Source organism: Botryllus schlosseri, chromosome 1 (assembly GCF_051294905.1).
Source record: "Botryllus schlosseri isolate E-star chromosome 1, Bs_hap1, whole genome shotgun sequence".
NCBI lineage: Eukaryota > Metazoa > Chordata > Ascidiacea > Stolidobranchia > Styelidae > Botryllus > Botryllus schlosseri.
The window spans coordinates 22,675,619-22,696,589 of record NC_137236.1 but is presented as its reverse complement, the minus strand read 5'-3'; the positions used below and the strand labels follow the sequence as shown (position 1 = coordinate 22,696,589).

Here is a 20,971-nt window from a genome sequence, read left to right as displayed (position 1 = left end):
AGCAAGCCCCAGATCCGCGCATTTTCAGCGAAGCCGGAGATCTAAATAAAATTTAAGTGAATCCGGAGCTGGAGCCGGTTGTTTGGAAGTAGCTACGGGCCCGATGTATTTCATAAGATGCTATGCTTCTAGTAACGGTGAATTCATATAATTTTACGGTAATCGTTCACGAAATGAAGAATTGCTGCATCTTTGGCACCACCTTTTCTAATTATTCAAGTTCAAACATAGGCGCCAAACCTGGGTAGTCTGGATATGCCGCGCTGCTCTGTAATTACTAGGGCAAGATTTTGTTGCAGTGAAATCCGTGGAAAGTTGCATTTATTTTTCACAAAAGTTGCACTACAAGATCACATTTTGGTCGGTTGACTAAACATAAAGGTCAACTCTCCAGTTCCACTCCTGAAAAACCGTTTTCCATCCACATTCTCCGTTGCTTGACTAAAAAAATAAAGGTCAACTTTCCGGTTCAGCTCCCGAAATACCCGTTAGTGCGTTACTTCAGTGCTGATTTACGGTATTTTAGTCCTACAATCAAGCGATCTATTTACATATACTGCTAGATATTTCCAGTAAAACGTTGGTTGCATGAAAAATCAAAAAAACTTGCAAAATGTTTCATGAAAAATCGAAAAAGTTGAATGAAATAAAATGGACAAAAGTTGCAACAATTTGCACTATAAGATTCCTTCAACAGCTTAAAATAGCATTCTACACAATTTCCGAGTATTTAGCTGTAAAAAAAAGTTACAAAAGTTGCAAAAACTCGCCCTAGTAATTACTATAAATGGACATTCGTCATACCCGCATTTTTTTATCAGCTGAAATCCGATGGCCAATTGCGTGGTTCGAAAAATCGCCATGATCACCATGTATGTCACAAAACGGGATTGATTCTTATGTGAGCTGAGAAATTTACGTAATTATAGTAATGAGTAGGGCGGGTTTTTTTGACATGTCAAAATTTGTCAAAATTTTGTCAAAATTGTAGCGTTAGGTCAAAATTTGTCAAAATTTTTCATTAAATCAATAAATTTTTGACGTCTGCATTTTGTTTGTACCGTAGATTTAGCAATGTCGGTGAACTTATAATTTGATATTTTACCACTTTTAGCCTATTTTATAGGACTACCGTTGTAAACGGCTGATCGTCTGCTCATTGTGAATCATAAACGGTAAAAAAAAATAATAGGTAGACATGGTGTTATGGTCAACGTACCGCAATATCCTAACTGAAGAAAGACTTCTTGTGCATTGCATCATTCTTATATTAAGAAGCGCATGATGAAAAATTGTGATGTAGACAACATTGTCAGAATGAAGCAACCCGGTGTGTCACCAGGACCAGCAGTGTACGCACAACTTGAGTGTTGTCGGCCAACAACTGCTGCTGTTGAACGTCCTTGACAAGCTTCTTATTAAGGACGTGCACTTTCTACCCAAGAATCCAGGAAAGCATCTCTCGTTGTACTACAAAATATTTTAATTATTTCTACCATAATACATATTGTAACCACTGGAATTCTTCATAGGGCCAGATTTCGTTAAAAAAAAATTCATGTAAAAAGTTGCCTGTTTCTAAGCCAAAAACGTTTTTTCAGGCCAAACTACTTCGTTAGGACAGTCAGTTCAAACCAGAAATGAAGATAAGTGGTGCAATTTTAACATTATGTGGGAAAACATCTAATTTGCATACGCTAGGTCAAAATTTGGTCAAAATTTAGTTTTTTTAGGTAAAAAAAAAACTGCCCTACTAATGAGACGAATATCTAAGCGACGCCAGAGGATAAGGAAACGTGACTTTTTAAACTCATCGATTTGGAGGCGCGCATGCCTCACGCCGAGAATAGCCGTCTCCTTTCTGAATTGGATTAGTAAATGATGCACGTTCTTTGTTGACGGTTTTATAATCTTAGCGCGACACTGGACAGTGTGTTATCCTATGTGCCTACGAATTGAAATTCCTTCCAACGCTTGGTCGGTTACACCAGTAACGATTTGCGAACATAGATAGGGAAATGCATCGAAACAGCCCAGAACGCCATTATAGTCCGCATAGTGTCGCGAAGAGAGCAAGTCAATGCGTTGCCCAAACCCCCTGCCCCAGTGTTGCATATAAGAGGAAAAGGGCAAATAGTGATTGGATGCGCGCTTTTGCAATCATCAATTTTGTGTATTGATTCCTATCTGCTTGATAAGTAATCGAAATACGCCATGATAAGCAAAAAGGTTGCCTACCTCTGTATTAGATGACGTGCTCTTTTCGAAATCACGATAAGTGCGGGGGGGATTTTTTGACCATCGCCAAGGGGGGCGCATGTCCAAAAAGGTTGTGAAACGCTGTTCTAGCTGGTACAACTGGCATCAAGGGGTCTTACGAGAATATGAAACTTTTTCTTTCCAATGTGGTATATAGTACTCAAACTACTTTAACATGTTAAGTTTCCGTTGATTTTGAACTCATAATTATGCTACTGGTTCAATTGTCCAGAACTACGAGGTATCCTTGTTTTATGTGTGCCTGTGACAGAAGAAATCATTGAATAAAGCGTATATGGCCGATGAGGGAGTATCTTACGCCAGGCTTTAAAATGTGGGAGAGTTTGCTTTTATCGACAGATCTAATGTTGCAATTCGACCAGCATTATATATTAAACCGGATCTCATGAAAAACTTTTTAAAGGCCCTGACAAAAGAGAGTGCACGTTGTTCAAAATACATTCACGAAATGTTTCCTAACTTGTGTTAATACAATAGAGTGTGTATTTGTGAGACCTCAAATCAGAACACTCACAAAAACCTTTATTTCTTATTAGGAAGGCGCATTTGGAAAAAAAACACATGAATCATGGAAGTTGCATCTAATTTTTTTGAAAATACTAACGATCCTGATTATTTGGAGGGTTCACTTTAAGATAATAAAACCTCAAACCAGATAAAGTAAGTCAACAGCATTGTAGGATGTGTTTTGTAAAATATACGGAAATAAACGGGCATAAGTGCCCTTAACAAAGCCGTTTTTGAGTGAAATCTTTATTCGATCTTTGCAAAAAATTGTGAGGTGATGAGTGACTTCTGACGGCAAATTCGTAATCAGCATCGTCAAATTAAGTAAACTCAATTATTCGTTCTAAAAAAAGTCAGAAAATGTCGACCAGTGTTATGAATCCCGTTTGATAGTAACGTCTAAACATGGCGCCATTTTTCATGCTAGAGATTTGCCAAACCTGGCTGTTATGATTTTCTCCTTGACAGTAAAATGATAGTATACCACGAAGTATTCTCCTAACCTACCAGTGCGTTGTTATAAAATATGTTACCATGCTGACAAGATACGGAAAATTTTCCTACAGTTAATTCGAACCTATATCCTACGAAGTAATATACGTTTTAGTTGGCAGAGACTCCTTGCTTCGTTGAAATAAAAGGGCGCGATAAACTTGCGTGGAAATATTTACGTTTCGCCGGTGGCTAGAGCGAAAGCCATGTGTATTAAAGCGTAGTAAGCCTAGTATACTACCGAGTTGCCTTGGTATAATATGTTTATATTGGTGGTATTCAACAAGTACCATAAACAGAAATTATGTCGATGCATCAACACAGGTTATGCCTGTAATTCCCAAACTGAGATTCCCGGGAGGAATTAGTGGCCCGGAAAATGGGGAAGGGTTATGCAATAAAGAAATCTGTTTGTAGCACCCTTTAAATTGAGAATTCTTTCGCAAAAAGAATGTATATACAAATATGTGATGAAGAAATTCGTGGTCTTACTAGCCGCATTCAATCGGACATCGTTACCACCAATCTCCGTAGATGCTCATTTTTATACAACATTGTCAATTCAAACCAAACAATCGACAATGAACGCATATAAGACGTAAGGCCGTGTCAGCTTAATATTCGCTGATACTTTGGAACCATAGCGTCAGTGTCGATACCATTTTTGGCCACGACCGCAACACAAACGCACGGGCTCACCGAAACATTGTGCCTTATGCATTTAGCCATCTGGTAGCATTGTTAGCTCTCACACAGTGGGGACGATACGATTGGGGGGCTGGGCGAGACTTCCGGGTGGGCCCTATAAGTAGACTATGTCATCGCAGCTAACCAACTTAATATTAGTGAGCCATATGGAACGGGATTACGTGATGTGCATATCGTAGGGCTACAATATTTTGGAAATCTGAAAGGAGGACACTTTTTCATAATTTTCAAAATTGCAGAACCGGAGGAGAATTCTCCAAAACTGGTAAATTTTCCCACCTTGTGGTCGGTTCACTAAATAAAAAAAGCTCAACTTTCTCGCTCAACGCCCAAATTACAGTTTTATCCTGCACATTGTCGGGTGGATGACTAAAAAAGTCAACTTTCTACTCAGCTCCCGAAATAACCGCCGGAGCGTCACTTCGGTGCTGGTTTACGGCATTTCAATCGAATTCTTCTATAAATATCCTATATAAATTCCCAAAAATAGGACAAAAGGGCGTCCACCGAGGACACTTTCAAAAAAGTAAAAAAAGAGGGCAAATCCTCTTGAAAGAGGTCGTATGGTAACCCTAGCATATGACAGTATGACACGGCTTTGAAGTAGGCCGGAATGTTGAATTGATCTAGCTCTTGAGCCTGCTTTTATCACACATTGTCAAATTATAAAAGAATTGAACCAGTTAACTATATAGCTCATGCCTTCATGTTGAAGATGTATGGCATGTAGCGTGAAATAATAGAATAGCGATACAACTTCTGCAGGCTAAATAGACCCACACTAATCTGGAATGATATCGGCTAATATTAGTAATTAGCCACCACGCAACGTCAAGGTTTGAGCCTGGAGCTGGATTAGGCCGTATCAGGGCCTACTATATATAGTAGGCCCTGGCCGTATCTATTATTCCATGGTTGCAAGGATAGACTACATCAAAACTAAGTGCCTCTACTGCATGCAGATAATAGATGATTATCGGGCTATGGGACTTTTCTAACAAATGCAGAGATTTGATGATTGACCAAAGAGGGGCGCCCGTCGACCAGGGGGAGGGCGGGGCACACCTCGCCCATCTCAAAAGGCACCGCTGCTTTCTCATAAATGGTTTTTCGTTAAAACCATAACGGAACCGGATTTCTACTTTTGCTGATAATGCTGAATCTGAATTGGAGACGTATTTGTACTTTTCCAGAAACGCCCGCAGAAACTGGGTGTAGAGCGCAGAATATAGCCAGATACAGTGTGGATATTGACTGGTTATTTCATTTGGGGCGTATAGCCGGCAGTGTTGGGATGACTCGAGTCATGACTTGACTCGAGTCAGACTCGAGTCACCTTTTTCGTATGACTTGACTTGACTCGAGTCACTTTGTTAAAATGACTTGACTTGACTTGACTCGGCGTAACAAAAAAGTGGATTGACTCGTGACTCGAAGCAGAATTCTCGAGTCAATTTCAAGTCATCAAGCAATCGATGTCGATAAAAATCAATGTATCTTGCAATCGGATTGTTCGCGAAACGCTGGTGTAACCCGTGAGAGCGACCAATCAATCATTCAATGATCATGCGTTTTACTGAGCCTCCCCATTGTTCTCTCACAAATAAATTGACCGCGTACGAAGGGATCGAAGCTTACAGCTTACGCTGTCGTAAACTAGTATAGTAATGTAAAGTAGTAAAGAAAAATGTCTATTACTGTTTTCTGTACCTGAACCAAGCCTCTTGTTTTCTTGAAATTAAATTCGAAGTTAGGTTATATAGTCCTCGACCATCGGCGCAGGCTCGAATTGTATCATATCCATTTGTAAATGGGTGATGTATTACATCTTATCAATTCGTTTCTCTATTCTCTATTCTTTATTCTATTTGGGTGGTAACTATAAACTGAGGCTATGCAATTATGCTTGCGTGGTTTAGCATTTCTACGTATATGTAAGCGATACAGCGCCGTCTTACGTGTATATTTAACTTCATATTCGTTCATCGGTTCCAAATCAATGACCAGTCAATCTGTATTCAGACAGCTAGCAAAATGCAATGGCGTAGGCATGCCTCATACTTCGAAAAGGCAAATTGACTTGAAATGTGACTTGACTCGTGACTTGACTTGACTTGACTCGACTTGACTCGAGTCACCTCCAAAAATCGAGTGACTTGACTTGACTCGAGTCAAAATGTTCAATGACTCGAAATGACTCGTGACTCGAAGGTAGTGACTTGATCCCAACACTGATAGCCGGATTGGACCTGGATAACTACTTTTTTGATACGGACGGAGTCGCATCGTGGTGAGACCTGGGTATTTATCGAACTGCAGTTATTCGTACTGTTTGGTACTTTTATCAAGCGAAATTTGCGTTTTACCACTTCGTCCATTTGAGGAATTACTATGCTCTTTCGACCCAATTTGTGTGTGCTGCACAGTAACAAAATATACATTATATTTGTTGAATCGTTAGGTATCGAAATGCTGCATAGTACAACTAACATGGAAGTAAAACTGCTGTGCGTTTTGTGCGATCAGTGCCACCTACTACAGTACAGTATAGTGCAGTGTTCTTCATTTAATACGCAACAGCACAGTAATTGTTGTATGACCATGAAATGAATAATTGATTTCCCCCTAATTCGGATAAAGCCGTTTTCACCGCTTAATTCCGCCAAAAATGAGCGGAACCAAATGGTCCGGTTTGAACGGAATGGACCGTATGGCATAATATATACCTGTAATTTAGAACTGTGTTTAGCAGCCTTTCGACTTCAGGCGTGCGCGGGAGAATCAACCGTGCATATGTTTCTACAGGTAACTTCTAACCGACAGAAGATTATTCAGAAGCCCGAACTGTTGCATTCTAACCCAGATTCTCCGTCCTTCGTCGGCGTGGCAGCATAATATGTATATGATACGGTTAGCATACTTCCTCCTTAAAGAGGATTTGTCTGTTTTTTTACTTTTTTGAAAGTATCCTCGGAGGACGTCCAAATGTCCTTTTTATGAGGGTAACATTCGAGTGAGATGCAGCAAATCAGCACTGAAGTAACGCTCCGTCGACTATTTCCGCAGCTGAGCCGGAAAGTTGTTTTTTTAGTCAACCAACAGACAACGTGAAAGAGAAACTGTATTTCAGGATTTAAGCCGGAAATTGGATTTTTTTAGTCAACCGACCACGAAGCGGTAGAAATTTGCTATTTTTCCGGATTTTACTCCGGTATTGCAGGTCTGAAAATTTTAAAATGTGTTAAGTTAGCTCCCGCCCCATTCCACAAGTCGACTAAATTGCAGCTTGCAAAAGCTACCAGCCTCACAGGGAAGATATGGCTGCATTCTTGAGCCTTATTAATGCTTGTTGGACGATTGGAAATAGCTGGCACAAATATTCACCCAATCCCTTGTCTGATGCAGTTATCTTGCAAGATGGTAAAATCTATTTTCTACAAGATTTCGCTAATTGGGTGATCAAATGGATCATTGAAATTACTAGATCTCCTTTATCTCCTGACAGCGAGGAGGTGTCTTATTGTGGCAAAAAGGTCCTCAAAAATTGAATTGCTGGGAGTGTTAATTGTTGATGATTTCGGTGACACAAGTTCATGCTATTTCGACTTACTCTCTCGTGGGTATTGCTTTCTCCTTCAGAACCACTCGCTAAGTTTGTTCCATCCAGTTTTTCATCCTGAATAGCATTGAAACAATCAGTTGCTCTCATCCTCAAGTCTCAGTGCCGAATATGTCTTGTAACGTTTTGAAGGCCCCGAAGCTTGACCTGTTCTAGTCATCAAAATCGACCTTTAAAGTGTGCGATCATGATCACTGTGCCCATTGATTACAATAACTAGCCGAAGCATAGAAGCATAGAAGAAATGATTGTCTCTGAGAGAAAAGATGCTGTGAAGGACGTAACCAGTCGTAGCTTGCATACTTCATTGATGCATTCGATTCACCGAATTTGAGGTCGGAACTTCATGACCATAAGCTTGGTCTTCGTTATTGCGAGAGGTTACTTATGAAAACGATATCAATTTATTCTTAACATCCTTTAATTGGTTTTACCATGCAATAAAATACTTAACATTGGAGGTTTGGTCCTTATCGCTGTACACTACAGTCTATTTCTTTGATTCGTGGATAACTGTATCTTCGACGTTGCCGAATGTTACTTTGGGTGGTCTAACGTGAAAGTACTAATTTCGTATGTTATACGACTTCGTGAGACTTATCTAAAGCGAAGCGTCTGGTAGCGAGAAGTGAAATCGTTAGCAATCTCTGATGTCTGTTTTACGAACGTCGACCTCCCCGATATTGCAAGTGTAATGCGCCATAAGGCCGTAAATTATCGCAGGACCCAGGTGGGACTCCACTCGTCACCGCATTGCAATGGCAGACGCTTGTAACTAAACCAGAGGAGCAAGAGGTACTATTTTTGCGTGGTTTTTTGAGGTTGATAAAATTACAGAACGGATCCGTACAAATAATTTAATGCATTTATTGTTATTGCACCAATACATTTTCATTTCTGATTACGGTAATATTACCCATCTACGGCCTTATTCTGAACTTTATATGTTATATTTATCAGAGCTCTAAAATCATTGGAACTGAGAGTCATGAGCGATTTTTTTGACATATCAAAATAAGCCAAAATTTTGCCAAAATTGTAGCGTTACGTCCAAATTTGTCAAAATTGTTCACAAAGGCAAACAATTTTTGACCTCCGGATTTCGTTTGTACCGTAGATTTGACATGTCAGTGAACATATGATTTGATAATTTACAGCTTGTAACCTAGGCTTACTTTATACAGCCTACCATTGTAGACGGCCAATTCTCTGCTCAATGAGAATCATAAACGGCCAAACGAAACAAATAGGTTGACAGGATGTTATGGTCATTGTACCCAATATCTAACTGAAGCAAGACTGCTTGGGCATTGCACGATTCTTATATCAAGAAGCGCATGATAAAAATTGTGATATAGGCAACATTGTCAGAATGAAGCAACACGGTGTGTCACCAGCAGTGCACGCACAACTTCAGTGTTGTCAGCCAATAACTGATGCTGTTTAACGTTCTTTCTCCATTCTTGGCAAACTACTTAGTATGGACAGACAATTTTTACCCGAGAATGCAGAAAAGTATCTTTCGTTGTACTCCAACAAATTTTAATTATTTCAACCATAATACGTAATGAATTAATAATGGTATTCTTCATACGGCCAGATTTCGTTAAAATACTAGTTTTCTGCACGTAAAAACTCGACAGGTTTTCAGTTAAAAACGTTTTTTCAGGCCTAACTACTTCGTAAGGACAGACAGTTCCAACCAGAAATGCAGATAAGTAGTACAAATTTAACATATGCTAAAACTCCCACTTTGCACATGTGAGGTCAGTATTTAGTCAAAATTAAGTTTTTTTATGACGAAAAAAGTCAAAATAATTTTGATTTTATCTCAAAAATTTCTGTTTTAAGGTATAAAAGATCGCCCTAGTCACAACCCTTAGAATTTCACACTGCGAAACTTATTTCATAAATAATACGATGCAGCTGTATGAGGCGTAGATCTACATTCATGACATTACCTGACGGGATAAACTAATTTCATTTTTAACACACAGAAGACTGTGATATTTGAAATAGAGATCATGAAAATCGATACAAGGTTCATCTCAGTTTTTTGTTGAATTTCCTTTTTACCGCCTCGAGTGCAAGTAATATAAAGTCGAACTTGAAGAATTTTGAATACCAAAATTGAGAATATCGGAACTTTCGTTCCACTGGAACGAACAGGGGCGGGCAACTTCTCCAGTCGGCGGGCTTGATATGGGGAAATGAAGTACTTGGCGGGCCAGATTCCTGAATCGGTACATACGACGCGTATTTATACTCCTATACAAGGATTAATCGTATTTAATATAAATTTTAACTTTTGAGCGTAGAAATTAAAACAATATTCAATGAATTTTATAATGTAATGTATGTCAATAGCTGTTGAAGTCGACTACACATCTGTGGTCGATCAAAGCTTTGAACAGGTTCTTTCAACTCTGGCCGCAAGTTGCACACAAAGAAAATATAGAACTCAAGAATAACTGAAACATCATTATCATTTGTGAGGGCTTGAGATTTTTCCAAATTTGCAAGGATATCAATTCATTACGGTTGAGTACATGCGTAAATGCCGGTAATACCATCCTCTTCGTGTTGACGAACTTTTGCGTAAGCTCCACTCTCGCACTCTACTCTTACACACACGCACGAGAGAAAGAGAGAGAGAGAGAGAGAGAGAGAGAGAGAAAGAGAGTATATTTTCATCCAACCAAATTACATAAAAACAGACGACAATGATGGTGGTCCAGAACATATGCATGCACAGTATTAGGTATTAGATAGTAATATCGATACGACCTTCAGGGTTAACTAATCTGATCACACCGGCATCAAACAGGTACACTTGACTCTGAACATTCGGGCTGTAAAAAATGTTAGTTGAATAAAGGAAAATAAAAGAAAATTTAACGGCTGTAGAAAATGATCAATGAAGCAATGTATGGGCGAGGTAGAGCAACAGTGTTAGTATAACGACAAGAGGTCATCAAGTAGGTTTTTTAAAATCTATTATAAGGCAATTCACGGATATGTGGTGGTAATGCATTCCAGATGATAAGTCCCGAGTAGTCGATGGATCTCTTAGTTAGGTTGCTATTGGGTGGGGGTACGTAGATATTTCCTTTTGACGGGGATCTCGTGTAATGGGAGTGAACATTTTTAGCAGGTATGAAAAAGTATTATAGTGGGAGATTTCCGCAGACTGTGATCGCGGGCCACATTATCATTTACGACAGGAAACTTTATCAGGGCCGCTCAAAATCACGTCTCATGCCGTATGTTGTCCCTCCCTCGTCTAGAACCTACCCAGGTTCGTTAGTGAACGTGCACTTCCAATTTATCGAGGCTCCTATATGCGTATGCGAGAGTGTACTGAACGTTCGCACTATATCCCTATAATCACTTCCCGATTTATTAAATCATTTTCACAAGATGTTCATTGTTCAATCATTTTATTGTAAACATGATGGTCAACGTGGTAACCACAACAAGCTATTTGTTATTCTTTTCAATCCATCGTGTTATGTCCGATGCACATCGTTTCGCGCGAGGTCCATCTTCTAATTGAGCAGTAATATAGGGAATAAACTTGTCTTCGCCTTTTAGCTGCCTGTACTTATCCAACAAGTCGCTCGCCTGTGAATTTATATATATCGGTGTTCGGACCTACTCTCCATATATGTAGTATGATAAATACCGTCATGCAGTCAATCCCCCGCAATGCTGCTATCATAGAGGTCTCGATACCATCCCAATATGTGACATCTTGTGATTTCAAGAATGCTTCATCGTTGGATCGCGATGTTGCCTTTGACTCTAGCTTCTTCTCCATCTACAAATACCGCGTGAAAATGTTATTGCGGTGTTTAAAGTGAAATGTGATGTATGGGCACATAGATGTATAAATATCAAAGGTCCACATGTTCAGTTGGCAGCATGCGATTTCATATTTTATTCAATACTCCGCACGGAAGTAATATAACACATGCACAGGTGATCAAATTGTTCATGTTGTAACATTTATTCTAATTCGCAGGGCGGGGAAGCGAATGGCGCAGTTGGTTAAACACTGCAGTCACGACATCGATGGTTGATGGTTCGAGTCTCGGCTCTGCCATGTTTCTATGTGTCGGAGGTTTATCTGGGCTCCTCATCGCCGATCCCGCTGTAATACAGCGCATTGAAAAGCCCAGACTATGAGAGAGCCGAACTCATGAAAGGAGGCAGCAAATGAGCCGACAAAAAGACTCAAGTTCAAGAAGACATGCCATTTTGACATGTATGAAATTTACTGTGTGGGCGCAAAGAACCACGATGTTGCAAGCGCCAATCATATGCGTTAATAAAACAACAACAACAATTCGCAGGGCGAGATGACGATTGTCAAAAGTACTTTTGGAGCCGGTTAAAGAAAGAAGATCTGGGAAGTACACAAGTACAGAGTTAGTCAAAGATACGGAATCTAGATTTCATCTTTTTTGCGGTCATTTGATGTTGTCAGTTTAATAGTTGCAGGAAGCATATTCACGATTAACGCGCAGGATAGTTAAAGGAGGTGAACGGTGTCCGGCATTATAACCAGTTGCAACATTCGTTTCCATCGGTTTTCATGGTTGTTTCCTGCGTAAATGTAATGCTTCAGGGATTCCAGCTGTTTAGCGCTGCACCTCGCTTAACATAGTTTTGACCCTACCCTAACCCCTTACACCTACCTTGTGTGATGGACAACGAAACGTTTAATTTGATAATTATCAATTTGATTCGTGGGACATCTCCGTGTGAAAGTCGGTTGGTTGAAACTAAGCAACACACTAATTGTTACTAGCTTACTACTGTAACACTGAAGAACGGGATATGCCAAATTGTGGCCGACAAAATGCGACCTGGCGGCGAAAATATGAATAATTATTGTCCAGAAGAGTAGCATCAAGTAGGACGGACACGGGTACGAGTCAAGTCATAGTAATAAATGAAATTCCACTCCAACACCCGAAAGCGCGGAAAATACGGTAACTTTCGTCGTCTATAACGCGGATGTGGTCTAAACGTAACCGCTTGAATGAGTAACGACGTATAAAGTTCACTTGGGTAATTAAAAATAGTATAAGTATAATAGTCGCTTAGCATAGGATTACCATATTTTGTGTCTCAAATTCCTGACACATTAGAGCAGCGGTCGGGAACCTGTGGCTCGCGAGCCATATATGGCTCTTTGCCAAATATTTATTTTTGTACGGAATTGATCAATATTGCAGCGACTTGTTGGTAAATCTTTTTCACGTTCAGAATAACTATATTCTCGTGGCAGTATAAGCATGTCTTTGAGAGGTAAAGACAATGCCATCCTAAGGTTTAGGGACTCGAACCTCCTCTTTTTAGGATTATCAAATTTCAGTTACTACCAATTTACCAGTTTACAAAAAGAACGACAGGCTAGAAATTGGAAACTACAGACCAATTTCAGTTTTGAACTCAATCGCCATTACATTTGAAAGACTACTCTACCGCAGAATCATTGACTTTGTTATGAAAAATTCACTATTATCCGATGAGCAATTCGGTTTTTTAGCCAATAGAAGCACTACGCAGGCCCTAGCCGACATGACATCCAGACACTTCAAGTCACTTGATAACAAAAAAACATCATGCTGTGTTTTTTTAGATATCAGCAAAGCATTTGACTCTGTTAACCACCAGATACTGATTAGAAAACTTGTTCAGTTTGGCATACGTGTTATTGCCTCAAAACTTATATCTGACTACTTGAAAAACCGCCGACAATGTGTGTATGTCAATAGTACTATCTCCGCTCCATCAACTATAACTTGTGGCGTCCCTCAGGGGTCTGTATTGGGGCCTTTATTATTTCTTATGTATATCAATGATGTTAGCAAGGTCTCCTCACTGAAAACCGTACTATTCGCTGATGATGCCTGTTTCTCAGCATCCTCAACATCCTTGCAGACCTTGCAAGAATTGACATCTAATGAAATGACAAAGATCTGTAATTGGATGAGAAGTAATCAACTTTCCATCAACCCCAGCAAAACCCAACTTCTCTTATTTAATAATTCCAATTCGCTAAAAACCAATCCATTTTCTGTAACAATCAATCAAACTGTCATTAACCCAGCTGATCACGTTCGCTATCTTGGAATTCTTGTCGATTCGAAATTGTCATGGAAACCTCAGATAGACTCAGTCACCTCGAAATTGTCAAGGGCTACGGGCATGCTACAACGATTGAAATATCTAATGCCACAAAAAGTACTGTGCGCAGTGTATTTTGCTATTTTTCAATCTCAGCTTCAATATGCAATAAATATTTGGGGACATACAAATGTAACAAACCTTACAAAAATCAAAACTCTCCAGAACCAGGCTCTTCGTGTCATTAGTAAATTGCCTCCCAGGCAACGAATTCTCCCGGAATATCGAAGTCATGGTATACTCAGGGTTACCGACCTAATTCAGTACGAGACGGCAAAGATGATGCACACCATCTTCCACACAAACAGGTCATACTTTAATTCGCATTTTACAACTTTTGCGAAAACTCATGGTTATGAAACTAGACAGGTATCGAGAAATTATATTTCGCTGCCTCTCCTGTCACGATCTTCATCCCGCAATAGTTTACATTTTGTCGGTGCGAAAACTTGGAATGATCTCCCTGCAGAGCTGATACCAATACCACCATGGCAGTTTAAAAAAATATGTAAAAATTATCTACTCCAAACGTACTGTTGATTCTTTTCTTTTATGCAATGCTTGTTCTAATGTTATCCTTTATTACACCCTTATTAAAGTTTAATATCGTGTCGTTAGTCGTATATTTACTGAATGTTGACTCTACGTATATGTGTGTGATTTAATATATATGTTACACGCATCAAACACTCCAAACGGGTGGCGACTGACTCTGAAGGCCTAACGGCCCCTCGTCGTCTCCCAGTCTATACTGCAATATTTGTTTTGTATATTTCTTTATTTATTGATGTGACGAATAAAAGACTATCTATCTATCTATCTATATCACTCGCGGATTCTATGTACCCGAATCGAAATCTTGAATTGTGCGATACGTTGATTAATCAAAGAATATAGCAAACATGGCAACGCCGATTTCAAAACATAGTCTTTCTGATGTACGGCGCAAAATGAATTGCTGTAGATGTGACACTTACAAACTCGAATTACAAACAACGTTATAGCTATCCACGTTCTTGATTGGTAAGCATGGCTCTGTGTAGTACAGGCGATAAAATCTAGGCGTGTTGCGCAACGTTATGTTTCTACCGAATACTTTGAGAATTGAGAAGTCGATATAAGTTTTTAGATTTTCGGAATCAGTGTGACAGTCGTATTCGATTAATATCAGTTGTAATAGATTCTAAGCCTACCATGAATTGCGTTATCAATGGTGAGGCTTGGCCCGTCTGTGCCTTATCTCTCGTTTCCAGCATAATTCTCGAACAATAAATACCAGTTTTTACGGAGAGAATATGGCGCACACGTGGAATCCCATGTAGTGAGCTCGAATTAATGCTACCATGACGTCACGAATTCTCAGTTGTGACGTAACAGTTCAATGGCATGTATGGCTCTTTGGGAGTGGAGATGGTAAAAAAACAGAGACAATATGGCTCTTCGGACAAAAGAGGCTCGCGACAACGGCTATAGAGTAGGGTTTCCATACGTCCGGAATTTCCCGGACATGTCCGGAATTTCACTGAAAAATCTGCGTCCGGGAGGAATTTCTAAGATATGCCTAAATGTCCGGAATTTTGAAGGCTTTAAGTAGGCTCAAAATTTTTTCGTAAATCAGCATAAACAATATTATTTTCAAGCAGATTTATGCTAATAAAAATTCTTCTTCGTGCCGCGTGCGAGTTAATGCAACTTATATTGATATTAGTATGAGCACCAGGCAATCACTCTCGCCCAAAAATGCAATCAAAATAAATATGAATAACCATTGTTTACTGAAATAAGTCCGATTGTGATGATAAGCTAACGGTATATTCCTAGAGTTGGTTAAGTAGAGCTACCATATTTTGGAAATCTGAAAAGAGGACACTTTTTCAACATTTTAAAACTTGCAAAACCAGAGGAAAATCCTGAAAAAATTGTAAAGAAAAGGGCAACTTTCCGACCAAACTCCCGAAATAGCCGCCGGAACGTTATTCCAGTACTGATTTAATGTATCTCAGTCGACTTTCGCCCCATATTTAACCAAATTTCTCAAAAAAGAGGACAAAATCTCAAACTAGAGGACATTTGTCCGTCCTCCGAGGACACTTTCAAAAAGTCAAAAAATAGGACAAATCCTCTTGGATGCTTCAGTCACAGACAATGGTTCCAAATCTTGGGGTCGTTTGCCTTTATCTGGGAATCGCGATGATGTTGGACGTAATCAGCTTCCTAGGCCGTGAGTAAGTTTGGGCAAGCTGAAATTTTTTAGTAATTAGCTTCAGCTTATCAAGTTTTCAGCTTGACCACGGCACATTTTCAAGTTGGAAATGACGTTGCCACCATAAAAAATTGGAAATCCCCGGATGTGCAACCTGCTGGTGCATTTTATAGTAGCCTAAAATATGGAAGAATCAATATTATCGACAGAATTCATTGATAAATTTTAACAGCCAAATGCATATAGTAAGTGCCCAAGAAGGTACACCGAGTACCCTCTGGTGGGCCCAACATCAGGGCTTTATTTGGGCGGAAGGGGACAGAAACAATGTTGTTCCAGATCTGATTAAAATAAACAACCAGATAGCCGCACCGACTTAACAGTATAGTAGGGCTGACAAACACAATCCGGACAGGCCAGACACGGCCCGCCAGACGATTTCATCCGGCCCGTGGAGAAATTTGTTGCAGACCCTGGCAAGTAGCAATCACCAGATATCACATTACAGATGACCCAATTCATGGCCTATGTTCCACTCCATTCGTATACAGTCGATGGGCAATCCTTTGCTAGTGTGACGTCATATTGACAGACAATGTGTTACACCTCATTTTTGAATCCGCTAGTGGGCGCTAAAGGGTATCCGGACTTTGCTTCACAAAAATATGGTAACCCTACTATAGAGCATACTAGCGGATAATACAATGAAGTATGAAGACATTGACATCACAATAGCGGAGCTTTGCCTATCAACTGTATAACAGAGATGAGCAATTGACCATGGATTGGGATTAGGATTTGGAAAAACCGGATCTGTGAAATATTGTAGGATTTGGATTGGATTAGGATTTGAAGCTTCGGATTTGGATTGGATTAGGACATATAATTCCGCTCATCTCTGCTGTATAGCGTCTACAAGAGTGAAACATAAGTCATAAAGTGGGTCATCTCTAATATGAGCTCTGGCGCGCCCCCCAGGTTGAGAACCACTGATCCAAAGGCAAACGACACCCAGGTTTAGAAGCGCTGTCTTTCACTAAAGCATGGAAACGGCCTTTACCGATTTTATGAATGCACCATTCTCCGATTATTGCGAATACAATTAGATTTATTTCAGTAGATTATGGGTATTTTCGTTTATTTTTGGTTGCATTTGTTGCGGGAGCGGTGGTCCCCAAATTAAAATTAATATACGTTACTCTAAATCCCGTGCACCGCAAAGAAAAATTTCAAGTAGCATGAATCTGTTTTAAAAGAATGTTGTTTATGTTGATATACGACCAAATTTTAAGCCTTCAACAAATAATTGTTACTTCAGTAATCTGCAGTGTATAGTAATTATCAACAATTGATTAGGTGCAGCATTGGTTGCTCTCTATATATGTTGATTGGGCGATGCCTCTAGTTTATTCGGTTTTGTCGTTGGTAATATGTGTTAGCTACGTGGCGTCGTTACGCTGCTAGTTGTTATTTGTGTTATCTGTGGTCTCTAGTTGCCGCATGTGTTTCTATTGTTTAGGTTTGTCTCCATAAAAGCAGGCGACCACTATTTTAAAACCTATTTTCACGACCTAACTTATTTGCTGCATTTGGGACATTCATTTGTTACGTCATTCATTTAAATACATTATTTCAAACCTTCATCAACGGATCATCGTTTGTCAGGATCGGTCGTAGGATTTGAGTTCAATTAAAAGCGGTTTCAATACCCCTCCTTACGTTAGGAGAAGGTTACAACAACATGGTTCATGTTCACAAAAGAAAAAAATTCAGCCTATTTCAAGCCTTCAAAATTCCGGACCTTAATTCGTATTTTATAATTTTCTCCCGGAGGCAGTTTGAACAGTGAAATTCCTGACGTGTACAGGAAATTACGGACCCTAGCTTAGCATAACTGCGACTACACCGCGCACCGCTACTATATGTTGGTATTGTAGGAAGAATAGTTCAGTGATTTGTTATCGCAAAAGTACCTTCACAATGACTTGATGATGCACTAGTACAACTTGCCAGCGTGACACGCGAACAGAACGGTTAGCCGAAGGAGAAAGTGGGGGTGTCGAAACATTTGATTGGTCAATGGGCAATTGGGCATGCAAAAGTAGAAAACGGTCTAATTTGATTCAATTTCGTTTAGTTGCCAATAACACAGATGTGTGACACTGCCTTAAACTCAGGAGTCCCTGGTCACAAGAACTTACCACGCATTCGTATATTTCATTCACCCTTCCTGAAAGCTCTGACACAGTCTCTTGCAAAGTCTTTACTTCCTTTTAATTTCCGTCACGTCGTTAGACAAAGTCGACACAGTAATCACACTGCCTCTCTGCTCGGAACTCCTATAGTCACCCCACGACTGACGAAAGCCCATGGACATATTGGATTAGTGGTTAGAAGTGAACTCTCTCTAATCAATTAGCTACTGGTATCTGCTTGCTAGATGATAAAATGCAACGACCGATTTTATTCAATCATACGTAGGTCAAATTGGTCTACAAATTCAGGTGGTGCCTAGAAAACCTATGACTCTCCTGAAGAAATTATGGAGTCGACCTCGGAGGGACTGGAACACACTAGCCATTAGTGGGGCAGCTGTGGAAGATATCACTACGCCATCACGCTAGTATCACGCCTACATATTGCCTATTTGGCTAGGGTCGCAATAAAAACAGAAATCCACACAGAGCAAACAAATTTAAAATCATATTTTATCTCCTTGGATCATGATTTCTCGTCGAAATATACCATCGCAAATTACCATACTGAGGTTCGCGAAAGTGCACGAACTACTTTCACGAAACAAAGAGGAGCAACAGCCGTGTAACCTTTACCCCAGGGGTCACCAACCCGGTGCCCGCGGGCCCCAGGTAGCACGCGAGGACTAGATGAGTAGCCCGCGAGCCCGTTCTAAAAAAGGTGGAATATAGCAGCATTTACCAATATTCGTCTGATTATTACCAGTCAGCTTCTAAATATATAGATTTGATTGATTCAGCTATTCTTGTTTCAAATACACTAACATGTAACTTACACATATAAACACTTAAAAATATCCTCAATTACAATTAGTAATATATAGATGTATGTGATAGAATCACCATCACGGTGCATTGCCTATACAGGCGACATGACGGAATGCCATTCACGGTCTTCTTGAAATGGCGGGGGGTCCGTTATGATAACTCGACGTCCAGGACAATGCCAAAGTAGTAAACAATATTACTATTTGGAGTTAGATGGCCGTGAAGTACTAGCAGATTTTGAATATCTGTATACCCATTACGTATTGCATCTTTTGACACAGCTTGTTTCTGTTACACTCATCGCAGTTTAGTATACCATGTTTCTAACTTTATGTAATCATTGTCCGGTATAATGATATCTAGCCATTTCTGGATGCTGAACAGTTGGAGATTGAAATTGTAACACTGAAAAATGACCCCCACCTCAGCAGTCTGCCGCAAACGTTTGGGGCCTTGTTGATACGGAAAAGTACAGTGGTGTATGCTCAGCAGCTAGGAAGGTTGCAAGCGTCTATGGTTCAACTTATCGTTGTGAATCAGCCTTTTCGGACATGAACTTCATCAAAAACAAACACAAAACACGCTTAATTAATGCACATCTGGAACACTCACTCAGAAGTGCATGCAATGTCAAGTTACATACCAGAGTACAGCGCACTAGTTGATATCATATAATGTCAGGCTTCCCACTGACTGCTATAGAAACTGATAACATGATGTCCAGTCCTGCCCAGTGCTATGACTATCAAAGCCGAAATACGGCGGGAGTAAATAGTAGCCCGCCGCTTCAATCATTACGCAAAAGTAGCCCTCGGTTGCAAAAAGGTTGGTGACCCATGCTTTACCCCATTCACGTCGAAATTATCCATAAACAGGCCATCCTGCGTAGTACCGAAACAGCGCCTCGTCATCCCTCAAAACGCTGGTCTTGGCCCTCACATAGGGTGATGAACAAAGCTTCCGGGGGCGAATCCCCGCCCCAGCCCCCCATACCCCAGTCAGGCTATGGACTATTCATCGCTACTTGTCAGTAAGGTTTATTGCACTGTTTGTTGAGGCGCTTGTATCTCGTAACTGCGCGATGCGCGAAAAAGTTGTATAATTGATGATTGAATCGGTCAATATGATCGTAAATTGCATAAATATTGCTGATATTTTTTAATATCTCTCTGCTCACGTAATCAGATTCACCGCTACAGCTGAGTGGGGCGCCCACAAATAATATTTACAGATATTGGGACGGGCCAGTTGGTGTAATGACTTCGTTGCATGATGCTACTTCGTCAGTTCCTGTCTGCTATGTATAAAGATATTGAAATCGCACAAACGTACTAAACTAAAAGACGCACACGATTTCAAATTGGATGACTACGGGATAGCATTTGCCTTGTGGGGTTCAGATTTTCAGGACAGGAAGATTCGGCGTCAGCCATTTAGGCGCCTATGGACAATTAAAAATGGAGATATTTTGAAATATTAGGTCAGCATAAGGGCGGCATTTTTCAGACAAGTTTTTCACGCTGCTGATGGTTTTGGCACACTTCTGGGAGTCGTATGTTATATGGCCTAAGAATACATATGGCTTGGTACGTCGTGACGTGCTAATGGACGATGCTGAAATGCCCATTACTATAAATCATGCGCATTTTTGCGTGGGGACAGGGTCAACAATAATCAATATATTTGGTAACATTCGTAGCGTGAAAAACTTGAAAATGTTGCATATATTTTGAAAAAAATACACTTTAATTTGTGTTAATTCTCGAAATAATTTCAGGCCCCTTCGAGCTTCGACCCCCACCCCAATTGCGGTTTGGTGCGACAGTTACGGACCTGATTCTGCGGGACGGAGGTGTTTGCGAAACCTTCTCCGTCGTCACGTGATTGAATAGGCTATCGAAACTATTTATCGTGATGAATTTCCCTTGGTACGTCTTCTAG

At 40.1% G+C, this 20,971-nt stretch overlaps 1 protein-coding gene across 8 annotated transcripts in view; it reads right to left on the bottom strand.

Annotated features, from left to right (window-relative positions):
- The window catches only part of LOC145434058 (uncharacterized), a 148,710-nt gene that overhangs the window by 56,235 nt on the left and 71,504 nt on the right, over nucleotides 1-20,971 (bottom strand). The gene's annotated exons all lie outside the window — the stretch shown is intronic.